The 18,943-nt window shown below is 43.0% G+C and overlaps 1 pseudogene; it reads right to left on the bottom strand.

The window, feature by feature from the left end:
• LOC129839057 (zinc finger protein 883-like) overlaps window positions 1-6,578 on the bottom strand; it is a 32,094-nt pseudogene extending 25,516 nt beyond the window's left edge.
• Between the last annotated feature and the right edge of the window lie 12,365 nt (window positions 6,579-18,943).

The following is an 18,943-nucleotide window of genomic DNA, read 5'->3' as shown; positions in this document are numbered from 1 at the left end:
TCAAGGACCTATATACTAAACGTTGTCACAGGAAGGGCCAAAAAATAGTCAAAGAGCCCCCACTCCCCCAGTGTTTTTACACTGCTGCTACTCACTGTTAATTATAAATGCAAAGTCACTTTACAAATGACCTCAACTAACCTGTACCCCCGCACATTGACTCGGTACCGGTACCCCATGTATATAGCCTCGTTATTGTTATGTAATTGTCTTGTGTTACTTATGGATTTAATTTAAAAAAATTGACTTTAGTTTATTAAAACTTTTCTTAACTCTATTTCTTGACCTGCATTGTTGGTTAAGAGCTTGTAAGTAAGACCTTCACAGTAAGGTCCACAGCTGTTGTATTCGGCGCATGTGACAAATAAAATTTGATTTGGCTTGGTTTTTGCTCTGGCATGCACTGTCAACTGTGGGACCTTATATAGACAGGTGTGTGCCTTTCCAAATCATGTCAAATCAATTGAATTTACCATAGCTGTACTCCAATGAAGTTGTAGAAACAGCTCTAGGCTGATCAATGGAAACAGGATGCACCTGAGCTCAATTTGAGACTCATTGCAAAGGGGAAGAATCATTATGTAAATAAGGTATTTCTGTTTTTTATTTGTAATTAATTTGCTAAAATGTATAAACCCGATATTCACTTTGTCATCATATGGTATTGTGTGTAGATTGAGGGAAAATATTAACGTAATCGATTTTAGAATAAGGTTGTTAGGTTATAGCATGTGAAAAAGAAAAAGGAGTCTCTGCATGTGAAAAAGTAAAATGAGTCAGTCTGTCTGGTAGAGTAGTGGTTATGGTGTTTGCTCCCCAAACCAGAGTTTGAGAGTTCAAATCTGAGAAGAGCAATTTTTAGTGAGCCATTTTTGATGTTGCCTTTTGTTGGCATGAAAGAGCTAATTTGAGGTGTGTAGGTGGGTAGGGGCTATTTCCCATCAAATAGAAGGACTGAAGTGACACCTTGTATAGAATGTCCTTTTAATAGAGTTGTGATAACACACTTTGTCGTGGAGTAACAATATAATCCTTGTCTGCAAAAAGCCAACTTTGACCTGGGGGCATGCTTTGTAGACCATTCAAAAGCGTTCCGATACCTTGTCCCCAAGAAAAAACCCACATGTCATGATAGCTTATAGACAGTAGTTGGCAAATAAAGGGGCAAAGTTCCAATATTAAGATTTTGAAATAACATTTCTAGGGTCTATTTGCTGGTAATTGGAAACACGTCCTTTTTAATTTCGTCCCCCGTTCCTAAACACATCCATTCTATAGTGTAGGTTTTGAAGATTCATAATCTATGTTTGTAATCATCAGAAGAAGATTAAAGAACGGTTGGTGGACCCAAGAAGTACAAGCCCCCACACCATTCTCCAACCTCTGAAATGTTGTCTTTGATGTGTGCATTTTCATGTTCCCCTTAACATTTAGTCTCCGTCTGTCTGGTAGAGTAGTGGTTATGGTGGTTGCTCCCCGAAACCAAGTTTGAGAGTTCAAATCCCAGATAAACAGTTAATGTAGCAACTTCTTTCTTGTTGCCTTTGTGGGCCTGAAAGAGCAAACAAGAGGTATGTAGGGGAAAAGGGGCTAGTTCCCATCAAATAGCAAGAATGAAGTGACACCTTGTTTCAAATGTCATTTCAACAGAGTTGTGATAACATACTATGCTGTGGAGTAACAATACAACCATACTCCGCAAAAGCCAACTTTTACCTGGGGCCATTCTTTGTAGACCATTCAATGGTGTTCCTAGTCTTGGTCCCCCTGAAGAAAGCCACATGTTAAGATAGTTTAAAAATAGTTGTAGTAGCAGTTATGGTGGTGAATTCCCAAAGGAGAGGTTGTGAGTTAAATTCCTTTCAAGAGCATGCCAACTTGCTTTTGTTGCCTTGACAGAACAATGTTGAGGTGGGGTTCCAGAAGGACATAGACAGCAAGGAAAATTGGATTATAAAATGTTAGGGTACAGCAACTGGTGTTGAGTAGGAGTGCTGATCTATGATCAAACCCACCCCTGTCCAAATAATCTTATTCCAGAGACAACTGATTCAGAATGATCTAGGCAAAGCTGATCGTAGAAAAGTGCTCCTCTGTACGCATTTATGAAATGTCTCAGGCTAAGAGTGCTGAACTGGAATCAGTACCCCCCCACCCCACGTCAAAGTAATGTAATACTTTTGGGTGCCAGGGAAACTGTATTGAGAAAAAAAATATATATTTTCTTTAGAAATGTGGTGAAGTAAAATTTAATGTTGTAAAGAAACAGAAAGAGTAAAAGTACAGATACAAAAAAAAACAGATATAAACGGAATGTAGTGGAGTAGTTTAAATACATTTTTAAAAGTAATTTACACCACTGGACTTGAAAGGAACACCTCAATTACACATTGACTCTGTACCGGTACCCCATGTATATAGGCTCGCTGTTTTTATTTTACTGCTGATCTTTAATTATTTGTTACTTTTATTTCTTACAACTAAACTGTTGGTTAAGGACTTAATTTCAGCATTTCACTGCAAGGTCTACACATGTAGTATTCGGTGCATGTGACAAATACAATTTGATTTGTGACACATGAAAACATGTTGTGAACCTGGTGTGACATTATTGAAGCTGTGCTGCCACCTAGTGGACATCAACAGGACCTACACTACACACACATTTACACACACACTACAACCTTAAAACAGATAGGATGCTTTACATAAGTTGCTCTTTTTTATTAGACACTAATATATATGTCCAATAAACAGACGTTCAAAAGTCGGAATGTAAAGCAAAAACGACTGGAAAGTTATTCAAAAGCAGGTGTAGTGAATCAAGCATCTTGGGGTTACCTGAAATAGGTCAAAGTATATATTTTAAATGTTCTAATTTATTTAATCTTTATTAAACTAGGCAAGATGAACTCAACAACATCGACAGACACAAGTTACCTGCTATATTTGGGAAACAGGATTAACACAGAGAGAACTTTGCAAAATGCATGTTTCTGTAGTATCAAATCAAATCAAATTTTATTTGTCACATACACATGGTTAGCAGATGTTAATGCGAGTGTAGTGAAATGCTTGTGCTTCTAGTTCCGACAATGCAGTAATAAACCAACAAGTAATCTAACCTAACAATTCCACAACTACTACCTTATACACACAAGTGTAAAGGGATAAAGAATATGTACATAAAGATATATGAATGAGTGATGGTACAGAACGGCATAGGCAAGATGCAGTAGATGGTATAGTGTACAGTCTATAAATATGAGATGAGTAATGTAGGGTATGTAAACATTATATTAAGTGGCATAGTTTAAAGTGGCCAGTGATACATGTATTACATAAAGATGGCAAGATGCAGTGGATGATATACAGTACAGTATATACATATGAGATGAGTAATGTAGGGTATGTAAACATTATATTAAGTGGCATTGTTTAAAGTGGCTAGTGATACATTTTTACATGATTTCCATCAATTCCCATTATTAAAGTGGCTGGAGTTGAGTCAGTATGTTGGCAGCGGCCACTAAATGTTAGTGGTGGCTGTTTAACAATCTGATGGCCTTGAGATAGAAGCTGTTTTTCAGTCTCTCGGTCCCTGCTTTGATGCACCTGTACTGACCTCGCCTTCTGGATGATAGCGGGGTGAACAGGCAGTGGCTTGGGTGGTTGTTGTCCTTGATGATCTTTATGGCCTTCCTGTGACATCAGGTGGTGTAGGTGTCCTGGAGGGCAGGTAGTTTGCCCCCGGTGATGCGTTGTGCAGACCTCACTACCCTCTGGAGAGCCTTACGGTTGTGGGCGGAGCAGTTGCCGTACCAGGCGGTGATACAGCCCGACAGGATGCTCTCGATTGTGCATCTGTAGAAGTTTGTGAGTGCTTTTAGTGACAAGCCGAATTTCTTCAGCCTCCTGAGGTTGAAGAGGCGCTGCTGCGCCTTCTTCACAACGCTGTCTGTGTGGGTGGACCAATTCAGTTTGTCCGTGATGTGTACACCGAGGAACTTAAAACTTTCCACCTTCTCCACTACTGACCCATCGATGTGGATAGGGGGTGCCCCCTCTGCTGTTTCCTGAAGTCCACAATCATCTCCTTTGTTTTGTTGACGTTGAGTGTGAGGTTATTTTCCTGACACCACACTCCGAGGGCCCTCACCTCCTCCCTGTAGGCCGTCTCGTCGTAGTTGGTAATCAAGCCTACCACTGTAGTGTCGTCCGCAAACTTGATGATTGAGTTGGAGGAGTGCATGGCCACGCAGTCGTGGGTGAACAGGGTGTACAGGAGAGGGCTCAGAACGCACCCTTGTGGGGCCCCAGTGTTGAGGATCAGCGGGGTGGAGATGTTTTTACCTACCCTCACCACCTGGGGGCGGCCCGTCAGGAAGTCCAGGACACAGTTGCACAGGGCGGGGTCGAGACCCAGGGTCTCGAGCTTGATGACGAGTTTGGAGGGTACTATGGTGTTAAATGCTGAGCTATTGTCGATGAACAGCATTCTCACATAGGTATTCCTCTTGTCCAGATGGGTTAGGGCAGTGTGCAGTGTGGTTGTGATTGCGTCGTCTGTGGACCTATTGGGTCGGTAAGCAAATTGGAGTGGGTCTAGGGTGTCAGGTAGGGTGGAGGTGATATGGTCCTTGACTAGTCTCTCAAAGCACTTCATGATGACGGAAGTGAGTGCTACGGGGCGGTAGTCGTTTAGCTCAGTTACCTTAGCTTTCTTGGGAACAGGAACAATGGTGGCCCTCTTGAAGCATCTGGGAACAGCAGACTGGGATAAGGATTGATTGAATATGTCCTTAAACACACCAGCCAGCTGGTCTGCGCATGCTCTGAGGACGCGGCTGGGAATGCTGTCTGGGCCTGCAGCCTTGCGAGGGTTAACACGTTTGAATGTTTTACTCACCTCGGCTGCAGTGAAGGAGAGCCCGCAGGTTTTGGTAGCGGGCCGTGTCAGTGGCACTGTATTGTCCTCAAAGCGAGCAAAAAAGTTATTTAGTCTGTCTGGGAGCAAGACATCCTGGTTTTCTTTTTGTAATCCGTGATTGACTGTAGACCCTGCCACATACCTCTTGTGTCTGAGCTGTTCAATTGCGACTCTACTTTGTCTCTATACTGGGACTTAGCTTGTTTGATTGCCTTGCGGAGGGAATAGTTACACTGTTTGTATTCGGTCATGTTTCCGGTCACCTTGCCCTGGTTAAAAGCAGTGGTTCGCGCTTTCAGTTTCACGCGAATGCTGCCATCAATCCAGAAACATGACCGAATACAAACATTCCCTGGTTTGGGAATGTTTTAATCGTTGCTGTGGGTACGACATCGTCAATGCACTTTCTAATGAACTCGCTCACCGAATCAGCGTATTCGTCAAGAGTAAGAATATACAGTATCATCGGTAACAATTGTGTACAAGCCACCTAGCTAAAAAAAATACTGGGGCTAGCGGTCATTAGTTACATTTCAACCACAGGGATTCCCTAATTGAGGCGCAACAGAGTTCACCGGCCAATGCAGGAACACCGGAAATAATAACTAAACCTACAAACGAGAAATGGTGGAGGCTACCAGAACGAAGAGAGACATTTTTCCGAATAAATGTGTTGAGTGAAAAACGTAATTACATAGCTCACTCCCTACCCGGTATGTCATTCTGTTATACAACTGTATGCGTTGTTTGTTGGCAACCTTGATATTTACGAAGTTTTTGGAACGGATTCCTGTTGGAACGTTCATCAAATTATACCCACCCAGTACTCACTGTATTTACTGGTGTTAATCAGATCAATGTCCCTGTTTTATAAGATAGTACTCACTGTATTTACTGATGTTAAGCAGATCAATGTCCACAAGATAGTACTCACTGTATTTACTGATGTTAATCAGATCAATGTCCCTGTTTTGTAAGACATTACTTACTGTATGTACTGGTGTTAATCAGTTCAATGTCCCTGTTTTATAAGATAGTACTCACTGTATTTACTGGTGCTAATCAGTTCTCCAGACTTCTCTTCTTCCTCCTCCTCTAATGTGACAGTAATCTCCCCCTCTTCACCCTTCATTCCAAAAACGTCTTCATCTTCTTTCACGTCATTCTCCACTCCAAAAACTGCATCTTCCCCCTCTTCTTTCACCGTAACGTCATCCTCCACTTTCACTCTTAAGGCCTCTGCCTCTTCTTTAACTGTAACGTCTTTATTTTCTTCATTCAGTGTAACAGCCTCACCCTCTACTTGTTTTTGTATTGTAACAGCCTTTTCTTTCTCCTCCTCTTTCACGAGAGTTTCTTTCTCCGTCCAACAGACCACCTCTTCTTTATCAGGAGAGTAGCTTAGTGAACTCATGGTCGGGGATAATAGCTAGTTAGCATTAGCGACTAGACTAGTGCTAACTTAACCAGCCAGCTAGCTGACTTACAACGTAAATATTATATTAAATGGGGTAGCTAGTTGTTTCCACATAAGTATGTTTAAAGCATAGTGGCAAATAAACCACGAAATTGTCTAAAGAACTTGAATGTTCCGACTTTGTTGGCTAGCGAGCTACCGAGGAGGCTGCAGTTGTTGAAGACGCGTTCCGTCAACTAGATTACACGTCACACTAGAAACATCGCCTGAAAGACACATATCGCCATCTGCTGTCTGGAGGGAGTAAACGCAGTTGAGGAGGGAAAACTTGTTTTCTTCTTCATTGAATTATAATTTTATAAAGCAGTTTAGGGAAACGTTTTTTTCCTCTCCATTAAATAAGAATATTATATCAACACGTACAAAGAGCAACAAGTGTTATTTGATTTGTTCAGATTTTTTATGAGGATTTAAAACAAACTACATATACTCCACATCTGTATTCCTGATTCAGTCAAATAACTAGATATCAAAAAAATAAAATAATAATAAAGTACTGTTTTAGCCCAAAACCTAGTATTGCTAGGAGGCTGAAACTTGGCCATAAGTGGATCTTCCAGCAAGACACATCAACATCCACAAAGAAATGGTTAATTAGGCACAAAATCAACATTTTCAATGGCCATCTCAGTCGTCGGACTTGAACTCCATTGAAAACCTGTGGTTTGAATTGAACAGGACAGTCAATAGGCACAGACAAAATAAATCAAGGACCTGGAGAGATTCTGTATGGAGTAATGGTCTAAGATCCCACCCAATGTGTTCTATAATCTCATAAAACATGTCAGTGTCATTATCCTCCCAAGGGGAGGTTGCTGGAGTATTTAAAACATGGGTGGCAATAATTCAGACTCCTCCCTTTTGAGAATTACATGTTAAACTAAATCTCTTCCTTTGAGCAATTGTATTACTATAGACTAATATAATTTCCCTTTATTTTTGGTGAATCAATACCCCATGTAGATGTATATAATGAACAGACTAGGTCTATACTGCTCCTACATGGTGTAACAATACATCATGTAGATGTATATAATGAACAGACTAGGTCTATACTGCTATTACATTTTTATGTATTATTATGTTGTATTTATTTCTCCTTTATTTAATTAACCAGGTCGGTCAGTTGAGAACAAGTTCTCATTTACAACTGCAACCTGGCCAAGATAAAGCAAAGCAGTGGGACAAAACCAACAACACAGAGTTACACATAAACAAACGTTCAGTCTACAACACAATAGAAGATCGAGAATATTTTTTTTGTTTAGGAATATTGTGAAACACGATCATTCCACTATTAATGCAGATATTATGGACATTTTATTTAAAACATGTAATTATACTCTAATTGTAGCACCTTTAATTTAGACCCAAAATGTATTTGCTATGTGTGCCATTGCCCAGCTATTAAAAGGGACAGGTGACTATTTGAGACTCAGCCTCAGGAATGTTTGGTCACATGGAATCAAGTGGTCACTAGATGTCTACGGTGCAAAGAGATTGATAGTTGGTGGTGTTGGGAGTGTTGAGTGTGTTGATATAACGGTAATAATGTCAAAATTCCACTTTTAACAACCATCAGAATTGGTTAAAAAAAGGTTATGCCCGTACTGTATTGCAGTGTTAGAGGTGTCCCTATAGACCCGAGTGGTGCAGCAGTCTAAGGTACTGTATCACAGTGTTAGAGGTGTCACTATAGACCCGAGTGGTGCAGCAGTCTAAGGTACTGTATCACAGTGTTAGAGGTGTCACTATAGACCCGAGTGGTGCAGCAGTCTAAGGTACTAGATCACAGTGTTAGAGGTGTCACTATAGACCCGAGTGGTGCAGCAGTCTAAGGTACTAGATCACAGTGTTAGAGGTGTCACTATAGACCCGAGTGGTGCAGCAGTCTAAGGTACTGTATCACAGTGTTAGAGGTGTCACTATAGACCCGAGTGGTGCAGCAGTCTAAGGTACTGTATCACAGTGTTAGAGGTGTCACTATAGACCCGAGTGGCACAGCGATCTAAGGTACTGTATCACAGTGTTAGAGGTGTCACTATAGACCCGAGTGGTGCAGCAGTCTAAGGTACTGTATCGCAGTGTTAGAGGTGTCACTATAGACCCGAGTGGTGCAGCAGTCTAAGGTACTGTATCGCAGTGTTAGAGGTGTCCCTATAGACCCGAGTGGCACAGCGATCTAAGGTACTGCATCACAGTGTTAGAGGTGTCACTATAGACCCGAGTGGGGCAGCAGTCTGAGGTACTGCATCACAGTGTTAGAGGTGTCACTATAGACCCGAGTGGTGCAGCAGTCTAAGGTACTGCATCGCAGTGTTAGAAGTGTCACTATAGACCCGAGTGGCACAGCGATCTAAGGTACTGTATCACAGTGTTAGAGGTGTCACTATAGACCCGAGTGGTGCAGCAGTCTGAGGTACTGCATCGCAGTGTTAGAGGTGTCACTATAGACCCGAGTGGCATAGCGATCTAAGGTACTGTATCGCAGTGTTAGAGGTGTCACTATAGACCCGAGTGGTGCAGCAGTCTAAGGTACTGCATCACAGTGCTAGAGTTGTCACTGTAGACCCGAGTGGTGCATCAGTCTAAGGTACTGCATCACAGTGCTAGAGGCGTCACTACAGACCCGGGTTCGATCCCTTACGCTTGATGTAATTAACTCAAACGTTTTACCATTGGAACACTTGATGTAATTAAATCAAACGTTTTATCATTGGAACACTTGATATAATTAAATCAAACGTTTTACCATTGGAACACTTGATGTAATTAAATCAAACGTTTTACCATTGGAACACTTGATATAATTAAATCAAACGTTTTACCATTGGAACACTTGATGTAATTAACTCAAACGTTTTACCATTGGAACACTTGATGTAATTAACGCAAACGTTTTACCATTGGAACACTTGATGTAATTAACTCAAACGTTTTACCATTGGAACACTTGATATAATTAAATCAAACGTTTTACCATTGGAACACTTGATGTAATTAACTCAAACGTTTTACCATTGGAACACTTGATGTAATTAACGCAAACGTTTTACCATTGGAACACTTGATGTAATTAACTCAAACGTTTTACCATTGGAACGCTTGATGTAATTAACTCAAACGTTTTACCATTGGAACACTTGATGTAATTAACTCAAACGTTTTACCATTGGAACACTTGATGTAATTAAGTAATTGTTATTTTCGGATATAAAGACTACGCTGTATCAACAAAAAACGGATTGCAACTTGCAAAACATCTGGGAAGAAAATTACGACGGAGGCGCAACAACTTCCAACTTTGTTCGATTTGAAGCTGCACAAAGAACGGTAAGTCGTGGCTAATATAGTCGACAGCTATATAATTTTTGCTAGTATAGCATGTAGGCTAACGCCTCCACACAGTCAGTCAGTGCGGGACCGTGAACATTGCACCCAAGATTGAGCTACAACTGGCTAGGCAGTTGGTAGCCTAAATCCTGCCTGATGTTACTGCTGTTCGTAAAACCATTGACATACGTTAGCCTACTATAACCACACACAGAGAGGGTGTGTGTGTGTGTGTGTTAAGGTTGGGCGATTGTGTATAAGCCTAACACCCGATTGCGCCCCATAGCTTGTCTTGACTTGAGTGCTAAGACTTGAGACTTACTTGCGACTTGTAAAACAATGACTTGGTCCCACCTCTGGTATATACTGTATTCTATCCTATTCTACTGTATCTTAGTCTATGTATTACTCATCTCATATGTATATACTGTATTCTAACCTATTCTACTGTATCTTAGTCTATGTATTACTAATCTCATATGTATATACTGTATTCTACTGTATCAGTCTATGACCCCCTGACATCACTCGTCCAAATATTTATATATTCTTAATTCCATTCCTTTAGATTGTGTGTATTATTAGATATTACTTGTTAGATATTATTGGACTGTTGGTAGAAACACAAACATTTCGCTACACCTGTAATAACATCTGCTAAACAAGTGTATGTGACAAACAAAATGTGATTTGATGTATAGAGGTCTGGTGTTGAAGATCATTCTACACTCTGTGTTCTACTACCCAGGTCTGGTGTTGGAGATCATTCCACACTCTGTGTTCTACTACCCAGGTCTGGTGTTGGAGATCATTCCACACTTCGTGGATCTCCTGCATGTATTTTCTGATGTTTAATCAGACCACTTGAATGAGAGTATCTCTTGTCACACAGGTTAGGCTTCTCTCCTGTGTGGCTAAGTTCCAGTTGGGTACTGAGGTACCATAACCTCTTAGCTGAAAGTCGAAGGCCGGAGGGCAGTAAAGTTTTTTGGGGGGTAACGATTCTCAGCCGTTGTTGCTTTTCTTTTCAGTTTGTCCTTTTTTGGACGAGAGCGGGAGTGGAGATGGTGCAAAATTCTTCAAATAGGTCGGTCCCTGGAATCGGGCTGGCGAATACGGTTCGCTTTGTGTGGAAGGACAAGGAGATGGAGCCATTCGGACGTGAAACTTTTGGAAGGACTATCTTAATGTGGATCCTTAAACTGACAGGGAAGGATGTGTTTTGCCTCCTAGGTTACCCGTTGGAGGGAACTTATGATGTGGCTTTACACACAGAAGAAAAACACAACGAGATCCTGAAAAAGGTGAGAGAAGTGGGAGGTGCGAGGCCGATGTGCCACTACGAGGTAACCAGCTTGGCAAAAAACAATTTCAGGATTGTAACTGTGAGCATTTATAACCCGTACGTCAAGGACGAGGAGGTGAGGGCCTTTCTGGGGAGATACATGGATGACATCTCCTCAGCAAGGCACCTCAAGGACTCCCTGGGTTTTTGGAACGGGAGGAGAGACTTCCAGGCCCTCCTCAGGAAGGACCCAAAGGGACTGGGCGGCTACCTTCATCCTCCAGCTATGTTCTCCCTGGGGGCTGACAGGGGGACATTGTTTTATGCACGTCAGCCCCCGTTTTGCAGGCGTTGTATGGCCTATGGCCACATCCTAGCCTCGTGCAGCACAAGAAAGTGCAGATTTTGTGGATCTGGGGAGCACGAGGCGAAGGACTGTGATGAGCTCAAGGCGTGCCACGGGTGTGGCTCGTCAGCACACCTGTGGCAGGAATGCCCGGCTCGCCAGAGGTCACACATGTCTGTGGCTGGGGGGGGAGCGGGGGATGGGGGAAGAAGGGGAGGCCCAGACCAAGAACCGAACACAGGCCCAGAGGGGAAGGCCTCACGGAAGGAAGAGGAGCAAAGAGCTGCAGCAGGAGGAGAAGGGGACAGAGAAGGCACGGGAGCAGCAGAACCAAGAGGTGGAAGGAAGGGATTGGAGGAGCCAGAGAAGGCAGAAATGGGAGGAGAGGTGGTGGAGTCGGTGGCAGGACCAGTGGAGGAAGAGGAGGAGTGGGGGGACAGCAGAATGTGGAGCGCCCTCGTGGAAGAGATGGGGGGAATGGTGGAGGAGCTTGCGGGGAGAGAGGGTGGTGTCTCCCTGTTACCGCCATCGCCAAAGAAGAGAGGGAAGAGGAAGGGGCTCTTGACAGACAGCGAGAGGGATGGGGGTATGGGGGGGGAGGGGGTGGCCAAGCGAGTGATGGGGGTGGGAGAAACTGTGTCCTCGCTGGCTTCCCCAGCCCCTCAACTCCTGGTGGAGCTTGATACACCAAGCACGGCTCAGGGCTGTTCAACTGAGGGGGGGTCTCAGTTCCTGTTTGGGGACACGGGCTTCCCTACTCTCTACCTAACCAGATACGGGGCTGGGGAAGTGAAGGAGTTTGGTGGTCAACCCAGAATGCAGGGCACTCGGGAGCCAAACACCCTTCCTGCATCCTGGGTTGGTGAGATGGAGGAAGACGGGTGGACGTCGGGAGGAGAGACGGCGTCCCTGCCGGTGGAGATGGAGCAGGGGAGCATCGGGTGAGACTCCTGTTTTTTTTTGGGGGGGGGGGTTTGATTTTAATAGATTTTCTTCATGGAGCCTACAATAACTTTTGTTAGTTTAAATGTAAGGGTTTAAGGGATTTTGTTAAGAGGGCGGTTTTTAGTTATTTAGAAGGTGTGGGTTTTGACTTTTGTTTTTTAAAGGAGGTTCACCTGAGGGATGGAGGGGATGTTAACAGATTTAGGAGAGAGTGGGAAAGGGGAGTCAGTTTGGGGTATAGGTGGGTTGCACTCATCGGGTGTAGGGATTTTGTGTGGGTAAAGGTTGAGGGTTCATTTGTGGTTATGCAGGGGAGGGTTTTTGGTGTGGATGTCACTTTAAGGGATTGCAGATATAGATTAGTGGTGGTGTACGGGCCACAGGTGGCGGCAGACAGGAAGGAGATGGTGGACTGTCTGGCGCCACAAATAGGCAAGTGGTAATAGGGGGGGATTTTAATATAGGTTTAGGGGTGGGGGGGATAGCAGTGCAGGCGCCATCACCGGGCTAATGGCTTGCCATGGTTTGGTTGATGGAGGCCTGCACACTACTCCGACAATGGCTGGTTCCACTTGGTGCAACTCCCGGGGGGTTGCGCGGAGGTTTTGACTATATTTTTCTGTCTAGGTCCTTGGGTCAGTTGAAGCCTTTACTGGTTTGTTTCGTGGGATTGAAGGCCTCCGGTCCATGTGTGAGGGGGTGTTAGAGTGGTGGGATTTAGTTAAGGTATGGACAACAAGCTCAAGGACCTGAATTGGTTGAGCCTCCACAAGTGCTTGCCGGTACGTTTCATCATGTACAGGCATAGCTTGGCGCGATCCCCCACCTGTCCAAGACAATCTTGTGGCGGGGAGGAGACACCTTTTGGGACTGTGCCTTTGCCGGAGTAGTATGGGCATGGCTGTTGTTAGGTGGGTGAAAGGGAGTTTTGTTTTAACTTGGGCTAGGGTAGAGAGAGGTGTAGGGAGAGCGAGGGGGACGGTCAGGGACAGGTTTCTGCTCTGACTTCTCATAAGCCTCTTTAAACGGGGGCTGTGGGAAGCCAGGCAGGACATGGTAAAGACAGGGAGAGATTGGGGGATGGAGGGGATAGTGAGGAGAGGAAGTAGGGGCAGCATGCTGCCCGGGAGAGGTGGAAGGGAGGTTTAGGGCTGGGGTTAATTTAGATGATTTAAGGGGATAGATTAGGGACGGGAGATGTAGTTTGTAGGCATGAAGGGGGGGGAAGATGCTCCCCTGAGTTTTTTGTTATGGGTTTTTGTTTCTTTTTGAATTTAAGAATGCCTATATTTGAGTTTGTTTGGAATATTGATGGTTTTGTTTTGAAGGAATGGTATTGTACATAATAAAAACTTTTATTTATATATAAATAAATAAAAATTCTTCCACTATGTCAATATAGTGCGTGGTATGTAAGTTTAGTATCACTTTTCAACCAACCCAGTGCATTTGTTGAAAATGAAAAATGTTGAAATCAACAATACATCAAAGGATTCAACTACTGAAAACTGAAACAAACGATTGGATCAAACAGATCAATCCCACTGGACATTGGGTTTGATTCAGACCCTGCCAGTGTACCAGGTGGACATTGGGTTTGATTCAGACCCTGCCGGTGTACCAGGTGGATATTGGGTTTGATTCAGACCCTGCCAGCATGGCCAGAGATGTAACTTATAACCACAGAACCAACACAGACCTTTCATGCGTGACTAAAAACGCCTAAGTATTAGATTTACTGCCCTGGTCTAGTATGTCACTGCATCAGACACCATTCACAATGCTGGCTGAGGTACGAGTAAAACATGACATATTATTTCCTAACCATTCACAATGCTGGCTGAGGTACGAGTAAAACATGACATATTATTTCCTAACCATTCACAATGCTGGCTGAGGTACCAGTAAAACATGACATATTACTTCCTAACCATTCACAGTGCTGGCTGAGGTACGAGTAAAACATGACATATTATTTCCTAACCATTCACAATGCTGGCTGAGGTACGAGTAAAACATGACATATTACTTCCTAACCATTCACAATGCTGGCTGAGGTACGAGTAAAACATGACATATTATTTCCTAACCATTCACAATGCTGGCTGAGGTACGAGTAAAACATGACATATTATTTCCTAACCATTCACAATGCTGGCTGAGGTTTGAGTAAAACATGAAATATTATTTCCTAATTGTAAAAAAAATCCCCTCTCCATAATCAACTAGTCTCTCTCTGTTTAACCAGAATAACATGAGTTGTGCCCTTCAAACTGTTAGACTGTTAGTCCATAATCATATTCAGCTACTTAGATGTCATGTTATGTTCTCTATAATGAAACATCACCAAGTGAAATAAAGTTGATAAGATATTCTTAATAGACATTAAATAAAAAATGGTTGTTCAGAAATCATTAATTATCATGTTGCTCTCACGAAATGAACAACATATTTCACAATCATTCCCACTGCTGATATTCACAGAGAATAATTACAAGGATCATATTTCTCAGTTGCATTGACCTGCAGACATCAGACACCACCTCTCCCTTATGCACATGGGACTGAAATGTAACAAATCACTGAGCCAGCTTTGATGGCCCAATTTAAAAAAAGAGCAAGGTTCTGCCAGCCAGTGGGATAATTCCAGTGCAGTACATGTGTAAAGGACGTAGAGGGATAATTCCAGTACAGTACATGTGTAGATGTATAATTCCAGTGCAGTACATGTGTAGAGGGATAATTCCAGTTCAGTACATGTATAGAGGGATAATTCCAGTTCAGTACATGTGTAGAGGGATAATTCCAGTGCAGTACATGTATAAAGGGATAATTCCAGTGCAGTACATGTGTAAAGGGATAATTCCAGTACAGTACATGTGTAAAGGGATAATTCCAGTTCAGTACATGTGTAAAGGGATAATTCCAGTTCAGTACATGTGTAAAGGGATAATTCCAGTTCAGTACATGTGTAAAGGGATAATTCCAGTTCAGTACATGTGTAAAGGGATAATTCCAGTTCAGTACATGTGTAAAGGGATAATTCCAGTTCAGTACATGTGTAAAGGGATAATTCCAGTTCAGTACATGTGTAAAGGGATAATTCCAGTTCAGTACATGTGTAGAGGGATATTTCCAATACATTACATGTGTGAAGTGTGTTGAGGGATAATTCCAGTGCGCCGGTTACTGACTGGAGACTTAAAATGCTGAAAACAGGTCCCTAGTGGAATGACAACAACATGGCTGCTTGTTGAAGAAGAGATGGAGGTAGAGAGAGAGAGATATGCTGAAAACAGGTGTATTTATCCCTGTGTTTCCTGTCTCTCTGTGCCAGTTCATCTTGTATGTCCAAGTCACCCAGCGTGGTTATTCCCGTGCCCATGCCTTCTCTATTCTCTTTTTTATAGTCCTCCTGGTTCTGACCCTTGCCTGTATTCTGGACTCTGTACCCGCCTGCCTGACCATTCTGCCTGCCTTGACCTCGAGCCTGCCTGCCACTCTGTACCTCCTGGACTCTGATCTGGTTTTGACCTTTTGCCTGTCCACGACCATTCTCTTGCCTTCTCCCTTTTTGGATCAATAAACATCTAAGTGTCCAACCATCTGCCTCCTGTGTCTGCATCTGGTTCTCGCCTTGTGCCCTGATACATATGTGTACTTGGTTAGGAGACTCTCCTGTGAGCGACGCAGAGAAGCCCCTGTATTGTCTCTGCATAGTAGCTGCTCTGTCTGTTGCATTACCATCACACTGTTTGATATCTCTGTCCATCTTCTCAAGGGTGTGTTTCACAAGGTCCACAAAGTACTGTCCAGTCGATGACTCACAGTCAATGACCTCAATGAGTCTCTGGTGGACAACATCAGTGACATATCGCAGAACTACTGCACACTGGTCTTTGGATGTTAAATCCTGTGTTGTGTCCATTCCTATTGAGAACATCCCTGCCTTTCTCACTTCAACAGCAACTGTCTGCTGAATCAACATTCTGATGACTACAATGACTTTATTTGCTGTTGTTTTGGACGTCATAGTTACCATGGACCCTCTTCCTTTACTTCCCATCTGCTTCTTGCTCTTCTCAATGCTCCACTAACATGCTCTTGTAGGCAGACATCATATTTGCTTAGTAACAATATAAGCTCAAGAAACGTGTCGTGATTGACGGCCATGTTTTCCAAGTTATATGCAGCTTCGTGTCTGTGTCCTCTGTAGCTACGCCCACATTTACCAATAACTTTAACTACAACAATTACACTTTCCATGACCTGCCTCCTCTTTCTGACCTGGTCTCATTGAACAGACATTATCACTCAGAAGGGTACGGATGTCTGCTTTGCTGGCTCTGAGGAAAAAGGCTTCTGCACTTTCTCTATGGGTCTTGCTTCTCTCATGTTACTGTACTCTCTGATGGACATGTTTCCAGGCCTCCTTTGACAAATGCACTATCACTGTGTCATGACTGTCCTGATCAGGTCAGGTTACAGGAGACCACAACCCTCCAGCTTATCTCTCAACCCCAACAGATGAGGAGAGATCTTAAAATCGATATTCTGATATTCTTTGAGTTAATTTGGGAAATAGAAACTCAATAAAAACTAGTTTTCCCATGGTGCCCCAGGTTTAATGGGTTAATAATTGCTTGATTCAGTTAATCACGTAATTAGAAACTTGTAATCAGTCGATGAGCAACAGTTGCCACATTAACTAATACAACGTCACGACAACTGGCTGAAGGTTTTGTGAATGCAAGACATACTGAGCAGAACAAGGAGTGAGTTACTTCGTTGTAGGTCAGCCATTTTCTGTTTGTTCCATCTTTGGAGTGGAATATATTGGGAATGACTCTTTGAGGGGTTGTTTTGGTACTGAAAAAATGAGTCAAAATCTTTGGACTGAGGACGGGCAAAATAATCAAAATTATTTTCAGTGCCACTCTGTACCTTTATTTTCCCTGTACTGGGCTCTGAACCTCTCTCTCTCTCTCTCTCTCTCTCTCTGCACATCTGGTTGCTCTGCAGAATTGTAAGGACTGACGCCGGACAGGAGAAGCTGGCACGGGGGTCAAACATTTATTCTGGAACGGACAAAGAACACAACAGGAACAGCGTAGGTGTCACGCCCTGGCCTTAGTATTCTTTGTTTTCTTAATTATTTTAGTTAGGTCAGGGTGTGACATGGGGAATGTATGTGTTTTTGTAGTGTCTAGGGTGGTTGTAAAGTTTAGGGGGTTTATTAGAGTAGTTGGGTTTATGTTTAGTATAGAAGTCTAGCTGTGTCTATGGTTGAGTGTATGTTTCTAGGTATGTCTATGGTTGCCTGAGTGGCTCTCAATCAGAGACAGATGTCTTTCATTTGTCTCTGATTGGGAGCCATATTTAAGGCAGCCATAGGCATCATGCATTTGTGGGAAATTGTCTATGTCGATGTTCTATGTTGCATGTTGTGCACTTAGACCTTTCTTAGCTTCACGTTCGTCTGTTTGTTGTTTTGTTTTTTCCTTCTTTAATAAAGAGAAGATGTATTTTCCACGCGCTGCATGTTGGTCCTCACTCTCTCCAAAAGACGATCGTGACAGTAGGATAAACAAGAACTATGACAAACAATCCCAAAGCAGGGAACAGAGCTATGAAACAGACAGTTATAGGGAAGGAAATTACACAAGTAATTGAGTCCACGTGAGTCCAATGAGCGCTGATGCGCGTGACGGGGAAAGGCAGGTGTGCGTACGGAAAGTGGCTTAAGGGCGTAATCTTGGGGAGGAAGAGCGGTAGCAGGCATGACAAGAATGAGATTAACATTGTAAATAACCTAAATTTAAACGTGTATTACTTGTGCAGTCATCGATTGTATGCCTCCCGATTACAGTCCTACTGATAATCTCATAAATAAAGCACATATGAATGTAAAATCATAGCCTACATGTTTAGGTTTGTGCTCTGAAGTTGTACCTGAAGGTTCCTGCTCTGAGTCTGACTCTGAACTGACCACCATCTCCAGTTCTGCAGGAGCACCTGAAGGTTCCTGCTCTGAGTCTGACTCTGAAATGACCACCGTCTCCAGTTCTGCAGGAGCACCTGAAGGTTCCTGCTCTGAGTCTGACTCTGAACTGACCACCATCTCCAATTCTGCAGGAGCACCTGAAGGTTCCTGCTCTGAGTCTGACTCTGAACTGACCACCATCTCCAATTCTGCAGTAGCACCTGAAGGTTCCTGCTCTGAGTCTGACTCTGAACTGACCACCATCTCCAATTCTGCAGTAACACCTGAAGGTTCCTGCTCTGAGTCTGACTCTGAACTGACCACCATCTCCAATTCTGCAGGAGCACCTGAAGCTCTAGTGCTGCTGCTGCTTCCTTCTCCACCTTTACAAAGAAAATAGTCTGTTATCATACTATCATTAGTGTAGCAGTAGGCTACATTCTACATAAATACAGCTCTGTAAATAATTAAGAGTGGTCTGTTAATTTGGAGTGGTCTGTTAATTTGGAGTGGTCTGTTAATTTGGAGTCGTCTGTTAATTTGGAGTCGTCTGTTAATTTGGAGTCGTCTGTTAATTTGGAGTCGTCTGTTAATTTGGAGTCGTCTGTTAATTTGGAGTAGTTTGTTAATTTGAAGTGGTCTGT

Source organism: Salvelinus fontinalis, chromosome 40, assembly GCF_029448725.1.
Source record: "Salvelinus fontinalis isolate EN_2023a chromosome 40, ASM2944872v1, whole genome shotgun sequence".
Lineage (NCBI taxonomy): Eukaryota > Metazoa > Chordata > Actinopteri > Salmoniformes > Salmonidae > Salvelinus > Salvelinus fontinalis.
Note: the sequence above shows the minus strand (reverse complement) of the source record. Positions and strands in the feature narration are given on the sequence as shown.